Source organism: Vicugna pacos, chromosome 19 (genome assembly GCF_048564905.1).
Source record: "Vicugna pacos chromosome 19, VicPac4, whole genome shotgun sequence".
In the NCBI taxonomy this organism is placed as follows: domain Eukaryota; kingdom Metazoa; phylum Chordata; class Mammalia; order Artiodactyla; family Camelidae; genus Vicugna; species Vicugna pacos.
In genome coordinates, this window is record NC_133005.1 from 35,898,704 (window position 1) to 35,909,747 (window position 11,044).

Here is an 11,044-nt window from a genome sequence, read left to right on the forward strand (position 1 = left end):
ATAACTCTGCTCTTTTGCATACCAAGCAGACCTTTCTCTGTCCCCGGAAAATGAATTTCTCCAGGTGTTCATTGCTCTAATTGCATCCACAGTGGGGCAGAGCAAATATCTTCTCTTCCTGATTTGCATTATGCAAAACCTTTATCTCAAGTTTCTGAAAGCACTGTGAATGATTCACTGGCCTTCCTACGCCAGGAAATGCACTGCTTAATCTGCCAGTCCATATAAATTAGATTTATTGGGGGGAAATAAAGGAGCCCTGATACTATAAGCTATTGGGGAATAATCATCCCTGAGTGTGGATGCCTATAAATCTGCTTCTTAGGGGAAAAAACAGGACAGCTGACCACACACATATTGCTGGATGTACGGCCTTCATTCAATTATCAAAATGAAAAGGACAGTGGACTTCTGTCTTGGGCAAACTCCTGTGTTGTCTGGGGCAGGACTGGACCTCCGTGAACTGGAGGCAATCTGGCCTCAGAAAGGCCTCTGGAAGATAAGACAGGAAAAGGGGGATGCTCAGGGTTGCAGCAAGAGCACAGTATGAGAGCTGGCTTTGAAGCCCAGCTGTGCTTCACTGGGCCCAATTGCTTTGTGACATCAGGCAGGTTACTTAGCCCCAGTTTCCTCACCTGGCATTGGGGATAACGCAACACACCAAAAGAGGTGGTTGAGGGTTAAATGCAGCTCTGAATGGAATCTTTGTTGGGCACCTTCTCTGTGCCAGGCGCTGGTCTATGTTCTGGGGAAGCAGCAGAGACCAAGAGGGACAAGGCCCCTGACCTCAGGATGCTTGGAGAAGACACTGCAGGGAAGAGGCTTGCTGGCAGGGGAAGCTCAGACAGTGATAAGGTCGGGGAAGTGAGTGCTCTGGGCCTGCAACAGACAGGGACTGCAACATTAGCCAGACAACACATCAGACCCAAGACTGACAGTGAGCGTGGGTAAGAACAGCCCTCACACACGCTGGCCAAGGTCATCAGAGCCAATCAGAGCCATAAATCCATGCAGATCCGGTCTCCAGCAGCTGCCAGCCATGGGGGTGCCGGGTTCTGTTGCTCACTGGGTCCAAACAGCAGAATGCCAACAACGTAGTGCAGCAGCATGATGTTTGGCACAATGAAAAGATGATCAAGAATCTCTGAAGATGATATTGTGACAAAAAGCAGGAAAGCTGGCGATAAATTGGAGGCGAGACTGAATGTGCACTGTTGGCTCTGAGTGATAAACGCCAACTGCTTCTTACAGTCCTTGAAAATTGATCTAGAAAAATTAAAGCATCTGCCAGGTCAACAGCTGCATAGGTCAGGGGGTCTGCTGATCCACTCAAATGAAGATAAGACGGCAGCGGCAACCGGGTCACCACCTGGTCGGGGTTACAGTGATCCACAGTCCCTCTCCAAGGACCACCTGCCTCTGCACAGGCCAAGCAGGCAGATGACATGGAGGCGTGATTGGGTTCCCCAGCCCTGCACCTTCCAAGTCTTTGAGGCTGGCACTAATCTCTGCAACTCACCCCAAAATGCTACGCTGGTTAGGAAGGAAATTACCAAAGGGTTTCGCTTGGGTATTATTACCATAGTGGACTTTACTCCATGAGTCTTTCTAGTGGCCAAGAAGCTTGGGAAATGGCATAGGGAGGCTCTGCAGGACTACTGGGTCCACTGTGATTTGAATTTGGGTCAAAATTCAATTTATTACCTGATCTCTCAAAAAAAATATTAGACAGGAGTTCATGACTCCATTGTAGTGGTCTCTGGCCACCATATCTTTTTCTCTTACATAGTCCAAATAATATTTTGGTTCACTCCCCATCTATTTCATTTCTAAGGACACCGTGATGAATAAGCCAAGAATAGATTTCCTGGGACATTCTGATCAGCACTTCTGGAGAATATGGCAAGTGTGCCCATCTCGTGTTTGGGGGATAAATGCCGTCATTTGTCCTCATCCCTACCGACCTCTCCCCTTTGCTTCCTCCCTCTGGCATCTCCATTACACCAGCCTACTGAGAACAGCCACACGGAGACTTTCAAGGTGCCCCATCACTGTTGGATTCCTTAATGCCTTAGCGAACGATGAGTCCGCCAGACACGGTGGGGGCATGCAGTGGGCAGTGGGAGTGGCTGTGCATGCCATTCATGATAAAACCACTCCAGCATCCCTGTATCCCTAAGTCTTTGCATTCCTTCCTTTATATGACACAAGGCACATTCTGTCATCCCAACCTCATTAAGTGAGGGCCACCATTGAGACCAAGGTTTGTCACCAATAAAATAAGCAGAGCCACTTCCAGCTTCGTGAGCTAACCACTAAATTCAGAACGCCTGCTAAGTGTACCCGTATCAAAATTTTCCCTTGATCCAATGTGATATGCTGTCCCCTTCAGTCTAACAGTCTCATAATCAATTCCTAGACATACTCCCCAGGTGTCTGCCAATGTAAACAGCCAGATCTTACAATCACTTTGGCGCCTAAGCTGTTTCCTCGCAGGCAAGGTTTTGTGCTTGAGCACCTGGAACATGCTGACATCTGACCCTAGTTTAGCAGCAGCAAGTGTGGTTAGGGTGGGGCCCAAGGGGAGCAGGCAGGTCCTTGCAAGGACAACTTGTAACAACCTGGTAGGAAGACCTGGGAAGAAGGCTGCTTCTGCTTACTTCTACCTGCTTCTACCTGGGCCCTGTTCCTTTTTCTCAATGTTTGTGCTCACTACAAGGGCAGGCACTCAGTAGGTGCACAAGAAATACTTTTTGGATGTCAGTAACATTTTAAGGGAGTCAAGCATTTGATATTCTATTTTATTTTTAATCTGTCATAAAGCAACCATCAAAACTTAGCCTTTTCCTCTAAGTTAAATCTCATTTAAACAGAACCCCCAACTATCCATCTTCTCAGAAGTCCTCCCTCTTGCTGATGGGAAGCTCCTAAGGGCAGGCTTGGGTCGATGCCTCCCAAACCTTCATATCCGAGAACACAGTTCCTGGTACCTAACAGAGCCTCAGTGAACGTAAGCTGGTGGGCTGAGCAAATGCATGCGAGAGGACAGCCTCCAGAGGCCTTTTCCAGAATCATTCATCTCTGCTGGGTATTGGTGTCACCTTTCCTGCCCTCAGGGTTGTGCTCAGAGACAAACCAATCTTTCATTTCCACCAGCAAGTTCTCTCCCAGGTGTAAACTGACGCAGTTCTATGACCAAGAGCTGCAGGCCAACCGGGGCGGGGGTGGGGCAAGGTTTCTATTGCCAGGTCTCAGGGCCAAAAGCAAACCCAGCCCTGCCTCTGTGGCCTCCTGAGCACCCTGAGGCCCCTCCATGGAGCTCCCTCCTAGACATCGTCTGTGACTCAGTGGCAGCCACAGAGCTGTGCCTGGGCCATATGTTTGCCATCATGGGTGCCAAGCAAACAGCCACTCCTGGCTACAACCTCAGCTCCACTCTGATGTGGCAGGAAGCCGCGTATTTCAGAACACAGACTCCCCTCCCAGCTCCAGGATGTGAATCTTGATGGAGTCAAGCCAGTGGTTCTCAATCTCATCAGACCCAGTGACCTTTCCAAAGAAGAAATGTACTTGATGACTTTTCTACTGCCCCGAAATGAAAGTCATAAATAATTAACCTGCCGCATCGCAGGTACTTAAAAACCCATTATAATGCTCTAAGTGGGTTATAAAGGAGAAATAAAAGGAAAATAATTTGTAATAAAACAAATCATATTTCAGTATGCAAATGAGCAGGCGCAGACACACGAAAAGACATAATGAATAGTTAGATCCTGGCCAACATCTGGATGTGAGAGAACTAAGATCAGGAGTCACCCCACAACAGGGGTGGAAAATGAAAAAGATACTTGAATATAAACAGCATATTCAGCATGCATTAAAATCTCGTAGAAGTATTTTGTTTGGCTATAAAGTTGACAGGGGTTCTAGGCCAAGATGATAAAGATGGCTCTTGACACATGTGAACCGCCAGTCTGTTCTGTGTAGACTGTCCCCCACACTGTAGGACACCCAGCATTCTGAGCCTGCCCTCCAGAATGCCAGCAATGTCACCGGTCACTCAGACAAGCCAGAACAGCCCCATTTCCAACATGTCGTGGGGGGGTGTGCCCCTGGTGGAAAACCACCAGCCAGTCATGATCAGTCCATTTCTTCTGCCAACAGCTGGTCTAGAAATAAGCCCAGGGTGCAATTTTCACTGAAGTAACACGAGAAAAGATCTGCCAGGGAGTAGGGGGGAGGCTCCTGGGAAACGTTTTGAGTCTTATAAAGAAGCAATAAGAAGAAGCACCTTTGTCTTCTCTTTCTGCTTCTGGGCGCTGTTGCATGAGGCTGTGACACCTGGAGACGTGGGACCTTCCTACAACGATCGGGGTTAGGTGAGCGGCGGGGGTGGGGAAGCCTGAGAATCTAGCCAAAGAAAGGAAGACAGCACAGCCGGAAGCTGGAAATAACCTGGGTCCTTGAGACACCGCCCCTGAACTAGCCAAATCCAGAGCTGCCCTGAGTACCCCCTGGACTCCTTGGCTTATAAAGTAATAGATAAATAGCCGTTATCATTTAGCTACTTGTTTGAGAGTTTTCTGTTTCTTTTTTTTCTTTTGAGTACTGACCCAATATTTAATAATGTTAAGGAATTATTAATTTTTTACTTTTAAAATTTATTAATGTATTTATTTTACAGTATCATACTATAAAAATTGAAGTGTAGTTGATGTACAATATTATATGTTACAGCTATACAAAAAGTGATTCACAATTTTTAAAGGTTATAGTCCATTTATAGTTATTGTAAAGTATTGGCCATGTTCCCCATGTTGTAAAATATGTCCTTGTAGCTTATCTTATACCTGAAGTTTGTATCTCCTCATCCTCTACCTCCATCTTGCCCCTCCCCCTCCCCCTTCCCTTTCCCCACTGGTCACCGCTAGTTCCTTCTCTACATCTGTGAGTCTGTTGCTTTTCTGTTATATGCACCAGTTTGTTGTATTTTTTTAGACTCCACATGTAAGTGAATATCTTACAGTATTTGTCTCTCTCTGACTTATTTCACTTAGCACAATGCCCTCCAAGTCTATCCGTGCTGTACACCAGAAACTAAGGCAACATTTTAAATCAACTGTACTTCAGTTAAAAAGCAACCAACCAACCAACTAGTCCATTTAAAATACGGGCAGAAGAATGGAACAGACATTTTTCCACAACAGGAAATGCAGATAGCCAACAGGAACATAAAAAGCTGCTCAACATCACTAATATCAGGGAAATGCAAATCAAAATCACAATGAGACATCATCTCACACCTGTCAACAAGGCCATCATCAAAAAGAGCAGAGAGTTTTCTGTTTCTTGAAACCAAAAATATTCCATCTGTGACAGGTAGAGCCACTCCTGCTCATTACCATAACCTCTTCTATCTGGTGAGCAGAGACTGATTCACAAAGGACAGAATTCCTTTCCTGATACCCCTGTCAGGGGTGGGTTACGATCCCCATTTACAGATAGGAACGCTGAGGCCAAGGAAGTCAGATATTTGGGCAGAGGCTGAGCTGGGATCTCACTCTGGTCCTGTGCTGGGTTCCACTACGGAGCACCCCACCCCCGCCACCCTACACCGCACCCAGGAGGCCTTCTCAATTCTGTGATGTGACACATCCTTCCAGCCCTCCGTGCCCTAAATACCCACATCTCCTCATCACCATCACTTTGCATTCTCATTATTGGGGTCACTTCCCCAGATGAAAAACCTGAGTCTTTAGACATTCCTCATTAAAATATGCACATCTCATATTAAAAGAACTAATACATATTTATTAGCACCAATGAGTTCTTCGTTAGTTCTCAGACGTGGCAAGCTTGGACAGAGACAGGACATGACACAGGTGAGTTTTGAGCTGCACCTACTTACAGTCCCAGGGGAAGTTTTCATCCATCCATCCATCCATTGATTCCTACACTCCCTCACTTAGTGAAAACGTATTAAGTATACTCTATGTTCTATACTGTGCGACGTCCTGGAGCCCCAGCCTTGGACTAGCCGTAGTCCTGACCCCATGGAGCTGGCTTTCATGGGGGAGATGATCAATAATCACATGAGTAGGATCACAGATTTGATAAAGCCCATGAAGAAAAGACTACAGGGTGACAGAACAGGAAGAGACTCCACAGGAGGCAGGGGCTTCCTCCGACAAAGTGGTCACGGAGGCCCCAGGTGGAGGCGCTAAGACCTACCTAATGGAACAGGCCCCTCTCCCACATCAAGGTGGGCCCCTGAGAATGGCCCCTTGTGCCCAGAGAGCCTGGCATGAGGAATGGGTGACGACAGGTGGAGGGGAAGCCAAATACAGAGGATGACGCAAGAGGCCAGGATGAACCCCCCTCATCTCCACCTCTATGGGGGGGCCTGAAATGTGGGAGCCCTGCCCGGCCCAGGCAGGAGCACCCGGGCAATCAGTCAGGCTGAACTGTCTCTGCACTAATTCTAGCACCTAAGCTGGCGTCCCCAGCGTGCAGAGTGGAGACGAGAGTTCACTCTCCTAAGTGAGGAGTCGTAAGAACCACCTTCTACACGGGGCTCCTGTCCCACGTTTGCTCTCGGGCGGACCCTGTGTTTGTTTAATTGGGTCTCTGAGGGCCAGGGGCGCTGATGGGGAGGTTTGTGTGAGCCTGGAAGGCTTGTGAGAGTCACACACTCAACATCTGTGAGTGAGACTACTATTTATTTATGGCTGTCATTAAGACAGAAGTCCTTTCTGCAACAAACTTTCTCTTTGGGAATTGAAATGTAGACAGAAGCACGATTCCTGCAGAATCAAACAAATCCTGTTTTTACCTCCTCACAAGGTTAGTTTTCTGCTATTACAGGGATTACCCAGGAGTGGAGATCTGAGGGAGGAGAATTAGCTACAGGCCACATTGTTCTCCACTGAGGCATCCGTTACTGAACCTGAGTCATGAAGGAGGAGGTGGGGCCACCCCTCCCTTCACCTCCACTCGGATCCCCACCCCAATGGCTACCGCTCACCATGTACTGGCAGGCAGTTGCTGAGGTCTATCTTCCGGGGAACCTCCGGAAGTCACTGATGGTGTCCACCCTCGGGCACCCGCAGGGCTGCATCTCCTGGTCCCCTGCGGCCATGGGCCATGCGATTCGTTCTGGCCAATGAGCTGTGGGCACAGTGAACATGTCGCCCACAGGCTGGGACACTTAACCTCCAGGGCGAGACACCCCGCCTTCCCCAAGCTCGTCTTCTTCCTGCTAAGGCTGTGGTGACATCAGAGAGGGCAGCTGCCTCTTCACTCTGGGTCACAAGGAGGAGACTCTGAGCACAGCTCCCAGCCCCACAGCCCTCTGGGGACCTGCAGTTTGAGCAAGAAATCAGCCTCTATGGTTCAGGCCTCTTAGCTTGGGAGGCTGTTTGTTATGCAGCATAACTCCACCCACTTATGTACCAGGGTGTTCAGACTGATCCATCCCCCAGGAGAAGAACCACCCCTATTCACTAAGCCCTCCAAATGGTGCAGGCACTGTGCTCGGTCATATAAGGTATATAATATACAGGATAAATATGGTCCTAGTAATTCTTCTTCTCCATTTTACAAAGGAGGAAATAACAGTAACAGCCCGCATGCACTGAGTAGTGATGGTGTGGCAGGGATTAGCTATGCACTTTAACGTGACTTCTTCCAGCCTCACAATAGCCCTGGGGGGGAAGTGCTTTGATTTATTCCCATTTCGCAGATGAGGAAACTAAGGCCGCAAGTGCTCATGCATATACCGAGGACCACACAGCCAGTAAGTGGCAGAGCCGGGATCTGAACCAAGGCCCATCCAACTCCTCATTTCTGGTTCTTGCTGAAGTCACTGTGGGGCACTGGAGGTGATGTGAGGGCTGGGGCAGGACGTGGGGTGCAGGTGCCCAGGTGCTGTGTGTTCTATGCCCTCTACCAGATCCAACCCTGAGGGTGCCCGCCAGGAATGCTAGTGTCAGAGGTGGCACAGGCTTGAATCCTACAGGTCCTGGTGGTTGGAGGGAGGGGACACCCATGGGCAGAGGGCTGTGTGGTCAGCACAACCCTTCACCCACTTTGCATTCAGCCCAGTGGTGTTCATCCTCTCCCCTCCATGCCTCTTCGTCTGGACCGGACCTCTCTTTTGAGTAAATCTCATTGATTCTGCCTAATTAGCTCTTCAAATGAATTCACCGGTTATTTTGGGAGCAGCGTCGCACAAACGTTTCCCTGGAGTATTCAGGTGGAAAGTGCAGATAAACACATCTCTTTGTAAAATAAATGGATGCAATCTGCCCCCATGGCCTGAGCTTATCCCAGGCCTGGACTTCACCTTCACAAAAGGCCTGAATCTTAGACTTTTGGAGTTGCCTCCAAATGAGGCTGTGTCTTGAGTTGAAGAGAAAGTGCAGGCCGTGCAGTGAAATAACCATGACAGCTTCCTGGGCAGTTCCTGTGACCTGGTGCTGATCACAGGCCTTACCTGTGCTCACACGACTAAGCCCCACACCCGTCCCGTGAGGAACACGCTGCTGTGAGCCCGTGCTACAGATGGGGAGACTGAGGCACCAAAAGTCAAGTCACTCACCCAGGAATTTGAACCCAGGAAGTCCAGCCACAAAGCTCATGCACTAAATCAATGCATGAGCAACCCCAGCCCACGTCTCCACCTGTCCCTCCACCCCGCCCTCCTACCTGAGCACACCTGGAATTAGTGTGGTTGCTTTTAATCAATGTAGTTCTCATTCTGTGAACAGCATCACGGAAGCTTCATTTCTTCAGCCCGTGGTCTTCACAACCCTGTTCTGCCATGTCTTCATTTTTTCTATACCAGGAGCGCCCCTTCCCCAGAGGGAATCATCCTGGGGCTCCGATCTCTGACAGGCCCTGGGCTCAGCAACAGCGTCTCTCACTCCAGGAACGGTGGGCCAGCCTGGAGACTGGGAGCGAGAACCTGGTATCAGACGCCATGTGCCCAAACTCCCTGCTCTAATGCTCCTGACCTTGTAACCCTGAGTGAACCCCTCCATCCCCTCCGCCATCTCCACAACAACGGGAGGGTGGTCATCACAGTGCTCCTCGCAGGGCTGCTGGGAGGAATCAGGGAATTGACGTGCACACATGAACAGTATCCAGCACATAGTAGGTGTTCAATTAACACTGCACAGCACATTGACTCTCAGTCCCAGACGGATACAGGGATGCTGTTCCTCTATTAATCGGGAGGAGGGAGTCTTAATTTCCTTTAGTGCCCATCAGGCAGGGTCAGACATTCTGGGCCTCCACCATTAGACAGGGTCAGATACTGAGTTGGACTCAACTGGAACAGAGGAGAGGTTCATGGGTGAGGGAGGCAGGTGGTTCCGGCCCCTTTTTTACAGCTGAGGCTCTGCAAACAGGACCCTGGTCTGGCTTGGCCACTGCTAGGACACAGGCTTGGCAGCCCTTCCCATGCCCCAGTAGGCGACAGCAGTCAGGACTCCCGCCAGCTCCCTGACAGCAGGTGGCACGATGGATGGAGAGGCAGCCCTGTCACCTGCACCCGAGCTTCCTCCCCTCTCCTGACGGGCTGGTCCCCAGCAGCCTGTAGCTCTATCACCCTCCGATGTCAGCCACACACCATGGAAACAAGTCCCACCTGCCAGGGTCATCCCCATGTTCCTTTCTTAAGAGCTGTTTGGGCCAAAAGCCAGGAAGGAGTGTGGCACATCTGTGTGGCCCCCACAGGGCTGGCCCTCCTTCAGCCTGCGGCCTGTAGTGTTCCTGTTCCTGGAACATCCCCTCCTGTTATGGTGTCTGAAACACCCCCATTTGTTACCCCCACAGCTCAAGGAGGGCGCTGACGAAGCACAGATAGGTAACTGCGGGCAGCTCCCGGTTACCCGCTGGCCCTTGTGCACTGTGATGCACACGTCCCTCAGCTGGGCCAGAGGGAGGATGGATTGCCTTTGATTAGACAGAGAGCGATGTAACAGCAAGGATCTGGAAAGATCTGGAGGCCAAACCCAGGGCAGCAGGGAGGGGTCACATGGAGGGGTCACATGGTGGGGATGCTGCGACAGTTCTGCACCAGGAACCTGGGCCTGAAAAGTGCTGGAAGGGAAACAGCAGTACAGGGCAGTGCCCTCCCCACATGCTGGCAAAGGCTGGGTAAGGCTCGCCCAGGAGGGGACTGAATCATGGATTGGACCCCTCAGGACTTCTGGGCAGGAAGGTGGAAGAGCTGAATGCCACTGCAGTAATTCGGGGACAGGAGCCGAGGTCCTGCCTCCAACTACCCCCACCCCCTCATACCCCAGCTGGAACCCTGGGTGCAAATTCCAGCCACTGTCCCCGTGAGAGGATTTCAGCCGCAGTAATGGGAGATGACACTGGTGAAGGTGCCAACACCTGGCACTTCCTTACCTCTCTCAATGAGAATCCTGGAGCAGGAGGACCATGGCTGGAAGGGGCTCCGCTGAGTCATCAGGGTCCCAGCCCAGGCTCCCACTCCGGCTCTCCCTGACTCACAAACAGAGACCTGAAGGACTAGGGGAGGGAACCATGAGGATTCCTTGGGGAAGAACAATCCCAGCACAGGGAACAGCTCGTGCATAGGCCCTGAGACAGTTGTCTGGTGAGTCTGAGGAACAGTGAGGCCAAGGTGGCTGGAACAGAGTGAGTGAGGAGCAGAGAACAAGGGCAGGAGGTCGGAGAGGGGGTGGGGCAGGGATCAAGCAGGGCCTTATAGGGGAAGGGGTCCTGGGCTTCTACTCAGAGTAAGGTGGGAAGTTCCTGGAGGGTCTGAGTGAGGAGGGGCATGGCCTGACTTAGATTTAATAGGCTCCTTCTGGCTGCAGGTGAGGCGGGGGGGGGGGGGGGTGGTGAGTGTGGGGCAGGGAGACCAGTGAAGAGACCGGAATATTCTAGGCAAAAGATGATTATCTAGATTAGGGAGTTAGCAGCAGACGTGGAAAGAAGTACCCAAGTAGCCAGAACCCAAAGCAGGAAGGCACAGGCACAGGGGGAACAGTTCCTCAGAGCCGCCTCTTTC

The 11,044-nt window shown here is 50.5% G+C and overlaps 1 long non-coding RNA gene across 3 annotated transcripts; it reads right to left on the reverse strand.

Annotated features, from left to right (window-relative positions):
* Window positions 1-216: 216 nt before the first annotated feature.
* On the reverse strand, window positions 217-11,044 carry LOC116284327 (uncharacterized). Of its 3 annotated transcripts, none has more exons than XR_012061790.1 (4): window positions 10,975-11,044; window positions 10,417-10,539; window positions 8,717-8,951; window positions 217-492 (listed from the first exon to the last, which is right to left on the reverse strand). It is a non-coding gene; the product is annotated as an uncharacterized lncRNA (long non-coding RNA). The 3 variants fall into 3 exon arrangements; XR_012061791.1 differs by having other exon boundaries at window positions 8,707-8,951; XR_012061792.1 differs by lacking the exon at window positions 217-492 and adding an exon at window positions 6,674-7,167.